Below are 12,562 nucleotides of genomic sequence, written 5' to 3'. Positions count from 1 at the left end.
TGATAACAAAGACTGTCTCTTGACCTATTTGTGCACACTTGGAAAAGAGGATAAGACTTTTCTGTCCTGGCAGGACTTCTGAGCTTTGGTGACTCAGGGCAGGTGTGTGCCTCTCCTGGGCTCAGCTTCCCCTTTGTGTGTGTTCACCACAGTGCCTCACAGCTCCACATGATGTCCCCGAGATGGTGTCTGCAGGAAGAGGCAGGGCCTGTGGCCCAAAGTTTGAGACTCATCACCTAGCAGTCCCTGCTGGGACATGTTGTCTAGATCCCCTGGCAGTTGGCAGTGGCAACACACAGGCTTGGTGGAGCAGGAATGACTTTGACCACACTGTTCAAAGATGAAAGTTCTCGCTTCCAGTGTGGCCTCTCTCCAGAGTTTGTGCAATCGCTGACCATGGTCAATGACTGAATTTCTCTCTGCTAAGGTTTCCACATCTTCACAATATATTTAAAATACATTTAATTTGAGAAGAAGAGACAGAGAGAAAGATCTTCTATTTGTTGGTTCACTCCCCAAATGACTGCAATGGCTGGAGCTGAGCCGATTCGAAGCCAGGAACCAAGAACTTCTTCCAGGTCTCCCACGTGGGCGCAGGGTCCCAAGGCTTTGGGCCATCCTCAACTGCTTTCCCAGGCCACAAGCAGGGAGCTGGATGGGAAGTGGAGCTGCTGGGACACGAACTGGAGTACATATGGGATCCTGGGTGTGTGCAAGGGGAGGATTTTGGCCACTGGGCCATCATGCCGGGTCCAAAAATTTTGAATTTTTTAACCAGTGACTGAATTCTATAGCTTCAAGAGTGTTTGTTTTTGTTTAGGATTTTTAAAATTTGAAAATCAGGGAGAGGAGGAGGAGACAGGGAAAACAGAACGAGAAAGAATTCCATTTTCTGGCTCATTCCCACAATGCCTGCAGCAGCAAGGGCTGAGCTAAGCTGAAGCAGGAGCTAGGCACTCCATCTTTGACTTCTTCAGGTGTGACAGGAACCCACTATAGGCATCACCTCGTCTGCTGCTTTCCAGGTGTGCTAGAGGTAGCTAGATCTGACATGCTGGGTAGCTGCGATTCATGCTGGGTAGCTGGGATTCATGATGGGATGCAAGGATCTTAAGTGGTGCTTTAAACGGCTGAATCCTTAAATATTGAGAAGCATTGTGTTTTATTTACTCTTCACATCCAATGTATGAACTTCTTTTGTGTGCTTGACTCTATCTTGGAAATTTTAATTCTGTGTGTCAGGGGTCATTATATCTGCCTTAACTTTCATAATTATTGTTATATGGTCTGAAATTTTTTTTTGTTTCGTTTTGTTTCTTTGTTATATTTGAAATTCTTAAATGTGATAGAAGTGAACCCATACTTTATATGCATATATCCTCTGTTTTTTTCTGTCTCCTCTGACTCTGTGTATACAATTTTTTTTTTTGTTCAATTTCCTACCTTTTGGCATTCCGCCTTCCTCAATCTTAGAAAGTTTTGTGACGGACGTATTTACCTGTTCAATAACTTCACCTCCTGTGTTAGTAAGCAAGTCCTTTCTGTGAGCATGCTGAAAACTTTAGTTGGCATAGTTGGACATAAAGACGAGTACCTAGCCCCAGCATGGCCAACTACTGTTTCTCGACTCCCTGATCAGTGACTGCTTCAGTAATGAACACATGATCCCAGGTGGGCGGGCCAAGCAGACACCTGTGTGACAACTACCCTCCTCTACTAGTTGGGACAGACTTTTTGTTATGTTTACTCATTTGGACACTGGGTTGGTGAAGTCATCTCACACACTCCCCCACCCCCACATGGAGAGACTGGTCTGAAAGAAAAAGCAGATGAACAGCCCATGGCTGTGAGACCTGAAGCCAGGAGATCCTGGGTGCAGCTTTACCTTTTTCCCTCTAAAAGTACATGTGACTTCTGTTTTTGTCACTTGCTGTCAAAAACAGCCTTGACTAACAAGTCTGCTGTTGGTTGAAGTCTGCATTTATTTCCTAGAGCCTTAAAATCTGATAAAGGTGAAAACCACCCTTCAATATAGACTTTACAATGTCAGTTTGTTTTCTCAATCAACTGCAGCTCATTTGCTTTCATTTTGTCCTTGCAGTGTGTTTTGTTCCTATCTAAGTCTTAGTAGTTTTCTATGGTTGAATCCTATATCCAAGATAGGAATTCCAGAGACTTTAGCTTCTAACACTGCCATGGACTATGCTGCAGTAAGGACGCAACCCCAGAAACCTAGATATACGAGGTGTATTTGTGCCTCATTCACGTCCACTACTAGCATGACAGCCATCCCCTACCTCAGTCCAGCTGTCCTCCATGGGGTGATGTGCTGGCAAGGCTGCTTTGATGTTGGGCTCCTCTGTGTTAACTCTGCATCTCTACCTACTGCCGAGGGGAGGAGAGAGAGAGGCTGTGGGACCCTTCAGGAGCATCTCTTTGCTTCAGCCCAGAAGTGACTGGCTCCTATTGCATTGATGGGAATCTGTCACAGCGTGGAGTCTTGTCTCAGGACTGGGAGAAGGAAATGAAAGGTGTCTTGAGGTGAGCTAGCCATGGGGCAGAGACAAATGCCAAACTTAGGGACCGAGAGAAATTAGTGGAAGCAGGGCTTGGCAACTTCAGTCAGTGACAGCTGCAAGGGAAAGGGAACACACTGGCCTTGTGCCTGATGCGCTTGCCCAACCCTCTGCATTGGTTAACTCAGGTTGACTCTGTAAGTGACCCAGGGATGACTGAAATTCTCATTTGATAGAGCAACTAGAGCTTGTCCAGCAACTTGTTCAGGGTCACCCAGTTGTGGCAGAGAAGCTCCCTTCCCCCCTGCCCCAAATGCATGGAATCTGAAGTTCATCTGGCTTCAGAGTTTGGACTCTTAGTAGCCATGCTGTGCTGCCTATCAAGATGTCCTTAAAGAAGACAACAAGGAAAATGGGACTTCCACTCCCTGAAAACATGCCAGGCCCTTGGCCTGGGCACTTTGTGTCTGCTCTCTTACATTCTGGGACCTGCCAGACACCCAACCAGGTGCTCACACATCCTCCTCCCCCTGCTGCTTGCCTGCCCTTCCTGGACCTAGGGCAGAGACTGTCTCAGTATTCCATTTGGCCACAGTTTTTTTTTCTAAAAGCTGGGAGTGGGATGGTCCCAGGAGCCTACACTTGTCAAATTGCTGTGGGCTGGTGCCACCTGCTGGTAGGAAAGGGGGAAGGCCATTAGGCCTGGATGACAGATGGCAAAGCTTCAATGTGGGTGCATTGCAAAACAGCCCCCCTGCCAGCCCCACCATGTGGTGCTGCCAAGACCAGCGAGCCAGACAGACCATGCACAGATTCAGATAAAATGAGGGTGATGACAGCGCTGGGTGGATTGAGTGAACTAATTCACATGAAGTGCTGAACACAGGCCGTGGCAGAGATGCTAGACAGTTCATGACTGTGCCTCTAATTACCCTTGTCACAGAGGTGGGAAATGAAACACGAGGCTTGGTGAGCTGCACAGGCTTGTGGCAAGGCTGGTGCCTGAGCTGGGCACAGGAGTCAGCCCTGTAGACCCACATTTTGCAGGACTCCAGCAGAACAGTTCATCCGGAGTTCTACTCACAGACTAAACAAGAGGGATATATTCCTGTGTTTTCCATAAAAAGACTACTTTTTAAAAAATGTGAATATCTATTTATAATATTTATTACAGAGGTGAGAGGATTGCAGATTCACTTGGGCCACTGATTAGAGTGGAGAAAGACAGGGTTGAGGGGAGAAGGTGGGTGAATGGAAAGCTTCTGCCCCCCACTCCCCTGTGACTATGGTGGGTGGTGGGGAGATGGTGCATTACTCTCTGTTGTCACACCACATCAGCACCAGGGAAAAAAGATACTTCCCTCATGTCCTTCCAGGGACCTCGATGAGAGGAATCATGTGTCCTGAAGGTGTTCCTTGAGTGGTCTCGACTGCTTAGAGATGGTGGCTTCAGTGTGCAAGAGATGAGAAATTGTTTCTTATGCCTGTTGGTTGTCCATATCTACCTCAGAATTTCCACGGGCTTAGGTACTTGCTGGAGAACTTGGCCCCTTCCTTTTTGATGAAGTACTTGAGGTCTTCCGTTGAATCAGAGGAGCTGGCTCCCCTGTCTTTCACGTGCATATGGAAATGTTGTTCCTCTTTGCACATGAATCGGCAACAGAGTTGGCCCAGCAAAAAGGCAATTTTGAAAATAGAACATTATGCAATTAATGTCCCTTCTTGTGTGAATCTGGGCGCCAATTCCTTTTGGCATTTTGTGTTGAAAAGAAGTTTCTCTTTTCTGGAGAACTGGCATGATTGCTAATAACAGTATAAGGGAGAAAATGCTTATTTTTCCCCTTGAGCACTGTGAGTTCTGAGTTGGAGACAGAGCCTTATAACAGAGGACAGATGAACAAGAGAGAAATAGCTCATATCACGTCATTAAATGTCAGCGGAGAGAAACTCAGGATAGTGGTTTAGAGCTCTGATTTTTAAAAAATTTTTTATGATCTTTACATAGTTGATTAGGGTGTGAAGGGTCAAGGGCTACAGGAAAATGGGTAAGACCATTGTTTCCACATTCTCTTCTTTCCTTCCTGTATCTGGGAGAAGGGGAGAGACAAAGGGAGAAGCCACACCTACCCTACCAACCATCCCAGGGTCCCCAATGTGCAGCATGCTCCTAGGGCACTGCTTACATGGTTTCAGTAATTCAGGCCTGAATTGCTGCCAAGCCCGCCACTCCAATCATAATGAAATCTCTCCAGAATCCTCTGGCTGACATAGTCCACTTTAGCATCTCCACTTGCCCAGATTTTCACTGCCAATACTTGACTGGGGTAGTTGATTGATCTGTTCTGTTCTCCATCCTCTGTTCTGGTACCAGGTGTCCTCTGCAATTACCAATGGGACTGCCATGTCTTCCATGTGCTTCTGGATATGCTGTCCACTGCTCGGACTAGGCCACTGAGGAGGCCCAGCTCTGACACATGCACTCCACAGTCAGATGATGGAACCTGCAATTTTCTCCATAGTTGGGGTTCTGAGTTCAGCAGTTTGGTTGTGGGGACTCCCAAAGAAACTTCATCTGAGGTGATCCCAGACCTGATTCTTGTGTGTGCTTGCCAATACAGAGTCTGGCACAGACCATCGCCCCAGTAAACCTATGCATCTGCTGGTGGTTGCCATTGCTGGGTCAATTCTGCCTCCAGCCCTGTCTCCTACACAAAACAGTGGGTGTTGGAGCCCAACCCGATCCTGCCCACCACACACTCAGCTCTCACACAAACCAGTGGGAGTTGTAGTCTAGTCTGAGCGACCCGCAATAACCCCCACCAGGCCCGCCCCCTGCCCTCGTTCCTGTGCTTGCCAGTATGTGTACAGCAGACTGGTCCAGTCTGTCCAACATCCCATTCAGCTCTCATATGTGTCAATGGGCCTTGAAGCCTAGTTCAACCCAACCAGCCCCACTATCCAGCCCATACACATGCCTGTGGGTGCCACTCTCTGTCCTGCCAACACCTGCCCCAGTGCTGGTTCTCATGCTTACCAGTGGGGGTAGCAATCCAAGAGGGAGGTGCCCACTGTGTCCCTACTGGGCACACTCCCAAGAGCTCTGTTTTTTTTTTCCTTCTATTTATTTGCAAAGGGAGAGAGAGGGAAAGATAAACACACACACACACACATCTTCCATCCACTGGTTCATTTCCCCAAATGGTTGCAATAGCCAGGGACTAGGCCAAGCTGAAGTCAGGAGCCAGGAGCCAAGGACTTCCTCCAGGTCTCCTATATGGGTGCAGAGGCCCAGTGACCCAGGCCATCCTCCACACTTTCCCAGACATGTTGTCAGGAAGCTGGCTCAGAAGTGGAGCAGATGGGATTCAAACCATCGCCCATATGGGATGCTCGTGTCACAAGCAGCCTGAAGAACTCTGGCTTTTATGGCATCTTCCACGTGTTGGGAACTGTGAGAGGAAAGGAGTAGAATGAGGTTAGTGGGCAAACTACCCTAATGCCAGCTTGGGACTGCGTGGTGACTTTAGTGTCTCCAATAAAGGAGGCAGAAAAGTGGAGAGGCAGCACTCCCTTCTCCCAATCAGGCTTTTTCTTAATTGCCTTCAGCTCAAAAATAATTTCATGTCCAAGAGGCCTATTTTGGCGTGGCCAATTCTTTGGCAGTTATCAGAACTTGAGTTCTTACTGTATGCTGAGAGTATTTTTTTTTTTCTGAGTCTATTTTAAACTGTTTTGCCAACAAAATCTCACTGTTAGATTCGCCAACCATCCATGAAGGAACACCTCAGCTGGGTGTAACAAAGGATGCAAAAGGGCCTGGCACAGTGGCCTAGCGGCTGAAGTCCTCGCCTTGAACGCGCCGGGATCCCATATGGGCACTGGTTTTAATCCCGGCGGTTCCGCTTCCCATCCATCCTGCTTGTGGCCTGGGAAAGCAGTCGAGGACGGCCCAAAGCTTTGGGACCCTGCACCCACGTGGGAGACCCGGAAGAGGTTCCTGGTTCCTGGCTTCAGATCGGCACAGCACCGGCTGTTGCGGCTCACTTGGGGAGTGAATCATCGGACGGAGGATCTTCCTCTCTGTCTCTCCTCCTCTCTGTATATCTGACTTTGTAATAAAAATAAATGAATCTTTATATATTTAAAAAAAGGTAAGGTTTGGATCTCCCTTTCAACCTTGCCCTCAGGGTAGCTCAGGACTTGCTCATTCCGCTCAGGGGAGAACCTTTCCCAGCTCAGGTTCTGTGACTATTGTGTCTTTTTTACCTCCTCCAGACAAAGTTCTTTCACTCTGTGATCACTTCAGTGTGGGGCACTGAGCCAACAGTCTGAATGCACAGTTGCCCAAGGCCTTTGATGCTAGGGGCTAACTCCACAGCAACTTCATGTGAGCACAGGACTGGCAGGTGTGGGTGTGGGGATGTTCTCAGCATCCTGGAGTGTGCTGGCCTGGCTGGGTTCCAGCAGAATGCCTCTGTTCCCATAACTCGCCCTTACACAGGGATTTACTGGACAAAATGAGTGTTTAATGTCATATACAAAGAAGAGTAAGCAGGGGCCAGTATTGTGGCACAGTGCGTTAAGATGCTGCTTGTGATTCCAGCATACTGTATTGGAGCACTGGTTTGTATCCCACTTGCCCTGCTTCTGTCCAGCCCCTTGCTAATGCACCTAGTAAGGCAGCAGAATATGGCCCAACTTCTTGGGTCCCTGCTACCCATGTGGGGATCCAGATGGAGTTCATGGCTCCTGCCTTTGGCATGGCCCCATCCCTGGCCATTGCAACCATTTGGGGAGTGAATGAGTAGATGCAAGATCTCTTTCTTTTCTTATCTCTTCCCACCCCATCTTTCCCTTTTGAATAAATAAATGAATTTTTAGTAAATTGTTTATTTGAAAAAGTGATGACCTGACCTGCAGCTAGGTGTCAGGGAAGATCTGATACTGGGACATCTCTGTGGTGTGGAGTGGCCCTGCAACTTCCAGCGTGGGTCCTGTGGGCACAATGCCATTCAGGCCCTGGTGCATTGATGAGAGCCCAAAAGGTCAGATGAGGGTTTCTGAACCAAACCGGTGTCTCTGGAAACCAGATTGGCAGGAGTGGAATGCTGTGGGGAGGTTGGGTGTGCTGCAATGGGAAAAAGGCATCAGGGGGTTCTAATTCCTTCCTCTACTCTAATTCCAGCTCTTTGTGCTGGGGATAACAAGGAAACATGAAGAATCATTAGGACAGACACACATGATAATAGTGCACAATAGGTAAATGTACAATAGATTCGAGTGTTGGATAGGAAGAAGATAATCGAGGCAGGGAAGGAGTGGGTAGTCCCAGGGATGGAGAGTCCTCCTTTCCTTTTTCCCCTACTGCTTCCAGTTCTTATGCAGGCTCTTGATCTGGACCTGGGAACTGAATTCATACTAGATTGATCCACAAGAGAGAAAAGCATGCAGGAAGACCCAAAGCCATCAGAAAGCCTGGGGCGTTTATGTTTTTTAGACCAAGGATGACACATTTGCCAGGAAATGACAGGACAGTGGCCTCCGCCTCCCCCAAACTCCGTGTGCAGGGAAGCTCAGGCTGGATGGCTCTTCCTGCAGTTATACTTGCTCCCATGTTCCCAGCTTGCGATCATCAGTACACCAGATGGGCAAATTCTGAGATGGCCCTGTCCTTAACGCCCCCGTTTCCCCAGTCTTGAAACCTTCCTGGGAGTTTGAAACGGTGGAAGCTGAGTTGACGGCCCTGTAAAGCAGTGCACAGGCCCTGGGCATGGTTAAGCTAAGTTACACAGTTGAGCCTTGCTTCTGAAGGTGGTGCTGCAGGGGGATTCTGAGGGAAGTATTTAGTTAAGACATTTCTCTGGCAGAAATAATAAATAAATAAATGTAACTGTGTGGAATACTTTCAAAAGCTGGTCCCCGTGTTGGAGGACAGTGAGCTGAGAGCATCCCTAGAAAGGGGCTCAAAGCATCCTCTGCTTGTGTGGAAGAAAGCAATGCTTGCATGCAATGGCAAGGAAACACCTGTTCTGGGCTGTGACTGCTGAGCCTCGCTGGGTCCAGTGAACTTGCTGAGGAGTCCGCACAGATGGGACCAGGCAGGAAGGCTTGTTTATCTGTCACAGTGATTTTTCCTGCATTGCTTAACCTTAGCTTGTAGGGCTTTAAGAAAGGCACAGGTTGATCCCGGCATGATAGCATAGCAGTTAAAGTCCTCGCCTTGAATGTGCCAGGATCCCATATGGGTGCAGGTTCTAATCCAGGCAGCTCCACTTCCCTTCCAAGCTCCCTGCCTGTGGCCTGGGAAAGCAGTGGAGGATGACCCAAAGCTTTGGGACCCTGCACCTGTGTGGGAGACCCGGAGGAAGCTCCTGGCTCATGGCTTTGGATTGGCTCCAACTGTTGTGGTCGCTTGGGGAGTGAACAATAGGATGGAAGATCTTTCTCTCTGTCTCTCCTCCTCTCTGTATATCTGACTTTGTAATAAAAATAAATGAATCTTAAAAAAAAAAAGCAACTTGCACAGCTCATTCTGATCTTCGTTGGCTCTCTTGCATAATACAGCAACATTAGTGATTGCCTCATAGGCTCTTTGTGGAATCTTTGATAAGGAACATCAAGTTAGATCCTCCCCAAAGTGAGCTAAGGATTCATTACCCACTTTCACTTGCAGGATCTGGTGAATTCCTCTTTTCCTGAGGTCCCCCAAATGTTCTGAGGCTCATGGATTGATCAGAAAGAAGCATTCTTGAGACTGGTGTTGTGGTAAAGCAAGTTAAGCTACCATTGGTGGCATCTCTTAGTGCCCCAGTTCCAGTCACAGCCACTCTACTTCTGAGTCAGCTATCTGCTACTGCATCTAAGAAAGCACATTAAAACCAACAAAGGGCCCAACGCAGTAGCCTAGTGGCTAAAGTTCTTGCCTTGCATGTTCCAGGATCTCATATGGGTGGCGCTTCATGTCCTGGGCGCTCCACTTCCTTTCCAGCTCCCTGTTTGTGGCCTGGAAAAGCAGTAGAAGTTGGCCAGAAGCCTTGGGACCCTGGCTTGAGCTCCTGGCTTCGGATTGGCTTAGCTCTGGCCATTGCGGCCTCTTGGGGAGTGAACCAGTGGATGGAAGATCTTTCTCTCTGTATTTCCTTCTCTCTGTAAATCTGCCTTTCCAATAAAAATAAATAAATCTTTTAAAAAGTAATAAATTCTGGGTATTCCAGAAGCAGGTGCAGGCACTGTGACGGCCACGACCCGCAGCTGTTTCAGAGTCAGACCCGGACCTCCCAAGGCCTTTGTTCCTGTGGGCAGTTAGAGATGACGTTCGTTCCCATGGTGTTTATGGTCAGCCTCATCCAGCCACAGACCCGCTAAGCTGCGGTAGGGGGACGGGAGCTTCCTGGCACAGTTGGCAAGCAAAGGTGAGGAGTCCGCTATGCATGGGAATCGTTTATTAAGATGAACTGCCTTGAGGAGTTGATACAGTGAGACACAGAGAGTGGAGCTTAAGATCATGCCCAGCCTGAGTCCACAGCCTCTCTGCTGGCTGGCGACAGGGAGCCACCAGTACCTCTCACACGGCACAGACTCTGTTGTAAGCGTGGGCCGCCCCCTTTACCCATTTTCCCCTGATGCTCCGAACTCAAAGTCCTTTTGTTAGGCTTCCTCATTCTTCTTTAAAGATTTATTTATTTTTGTTGGAAAGTCAGGTTTACAGAGAGGAGACAGAGAGAAAGATCTTCTGTCTGTTGGTTCACCCTCCCCAAGTAGCCACAATGGCCAGAGCTGAGTCGATCTGAAGCCAGGATCTAGGAACTTCTTTCAGGTCTCCCACATGGGTGCAGGGTCCTAAGGTTTTGGGCCTTCTTCTACTGCTTTCTGAGGTCACAAGCAGGGAGCTAGAAGGGAAGTGGAGCATCCGGGACATGAATCGCTGCCCATATGGGATTCTGGAACATGCAAGGTGATGACTTTAGCCTTTAGGCTACCGCACCAGGCCCAGGCTTTCTCATTCTTTTCCTGAAAGTTCCCTCAGCTTTAGCAATGGGGTTGATCTTAATTTTTTTTAAAGTCCCTGCTTTCTTAGGAGAACTGTGTAGGACACAGTCATGCTGTGAAGGTTTGGTTCCTAGTCCTTCTAGAACTTTCTGCCGCACCTCTGCTGTTGCCTACCTAGCCCATAAAACTGTTCCCAGCCGGGGCCCGGCGGCATGGCCTAGCGGCTAAAGTCCTCGCCTTGAATGCCCTGGGATCCCATATGGGCGCCGGTTCTAATCCCGGCAGCTCCACTTCCCATCCAGCTCCCTGCTTGTGGCCTGGGAAAGCAGTCGAGGACGGCCCAATGCTTTGGGACACTGCACCCGCGTGGGAGACCTGGAAGAAGTTCCTGGTTCCTGGCATCGGATCGGTGCGTATCGGCCCGTTGCGGCTCACTTGAGGAGTGAATCATCGGACGGAAGATTTTCCTCTCTGTCTCTCCTTCTCTCTCTGTATATGTGACTTTGTAATAAAAATAAATCTTTAAAAAAAACCAAAAAACTGTTCCCAGCCTTGTGTGGCTCCCTCTACTGGCCGATAATAGAGCTGTCCTCTTCTCTAATGGCTTCTATTCACCTTGGGTCATGAACCTGCCTTCTGCGGTTGCAGCAGAGGGTGGCCGCTTGGGTGACCAAGCCAAGCTTGCAGGACACAAAACAGGACAAGATGGGAGGCTTAAATAAGGACTTAAGCCCTTGAGGCTCTCCTTAGGGGGATTCCTTTGTGACCAATGGCTCGGAGACAGGACAAGGGAATCAAAGGCTGTCTCCCCTGAGAACTGTCAAACAAGAATCTAGAGTACTCACTAGCCAAAGGATTAGTTCAAAGGGCCTCATAGGATGGAGCCAGGGAGCCCACAGGCAGAACCCAAGCCCTAGAGGTCAGACAGGGTTGGGGAGAGCTGCAACAGCCTGGGACAGACACTGCCCCAAGCTCTGAGCGAAGGCTCCAGAGTCTGTTGCTCAGGAAGAAGTCTCTTCCCCCTGAACCTGCCCCCTACTCTGAGTTGTTCCTGTGGGCTCTCAGGGACCAGATCCATACCAGGCTGATCTGCAACAGAAAAGCACACATACGCGTCTGAAGACGTGGCTCAAGCACGGGGCTTGAATGCTCTGACGCATTCACGGGGGACGAGAGGACAGCAGTGGGCCTCTGGGTGAGGGTGGCAAATTCTAGGGATGACACTAAGAGGAGTGTGGGGGTGTGAAAGCAGAGGAGGGTAACGGCGACTGCTGCGGGCTTGTTCATTCAGGCTCATAGAGCCCCAGAGTGTGTGTCAGGGAGGCCGTTCTCTGGCTGGGTAGAGGAGGACGCTGCTCCCCAGAGAACCTGCCCATGGCCGCTCCCCTCCTGCAGTTACACCTCCTCCCAGGATTCCTGTTTCAGGTCATAAGCACCCCAGATGGCACAGTTCTTCTTCTTTTTTTAAATGATTCATTTATTTGAAACAGTTGCAAAGAGAGAGAGAGAGAGGATGGGGAGACAAAGATCTTCCATTTGCTGGCTCACTCCCCTAATGGCCATGATGGCTAGGGCTGGCCTAGGCTAAAACCAGGAGTCAAGAGCTTCGTCCTGGCCTCATATGTGGATACAGAGACCCCATGCCTTGGGACATCTTCTGCTGATTTTCCAGGCGTATTATCAGGAAGCTGGATCTGAAGTGGAGTGATTGGGATTCAATCCCATATGGGATGCCAGCACTGCAGCTGGCAGCTTTATTTGCTAAGCCATAGCGCCAGCCCCCAGAGAGGCATATTCTGAGATGGCATGTCATTAACTCCTTTGATAGGAAGTGTACATATTGAGATTTTAGGCGGGGATGGCCATGGGGGTGTGATTTAGAAGGAGCATGCTAGAAAGATCTTGGGGCTGGTGTTGTGGCACAGTGGGTTACGGCCACTGCCTGGGATGCTGGCATCTCATGTGATCGCCGCCTGCTTAAGTCCCTGCTGCTCCACTTCTGATTCAGTTCCCTGCTGTTGCGCCCGGGAAAGCAGATGTCACCATTAGGGAGACCT

Source organism: Ochotona princeps, chromosome 21 (genome assembly GCF_030435755.1).
Source record: "Ochotona princeps isolate mOchPri1 chromosome 21, mOchPri1.hap1, whole genome shotgun sequence".
In the NCBI taxonomy this organism is placed as follows: Eukaryota; Metazoa; Chordata; class Mammalia; order Lagomorpha; family Ochotonidae; genus Ochotona; species Ochotona princeps.
Note: the sequence above shows the minus strand (reverse complement) of the source record.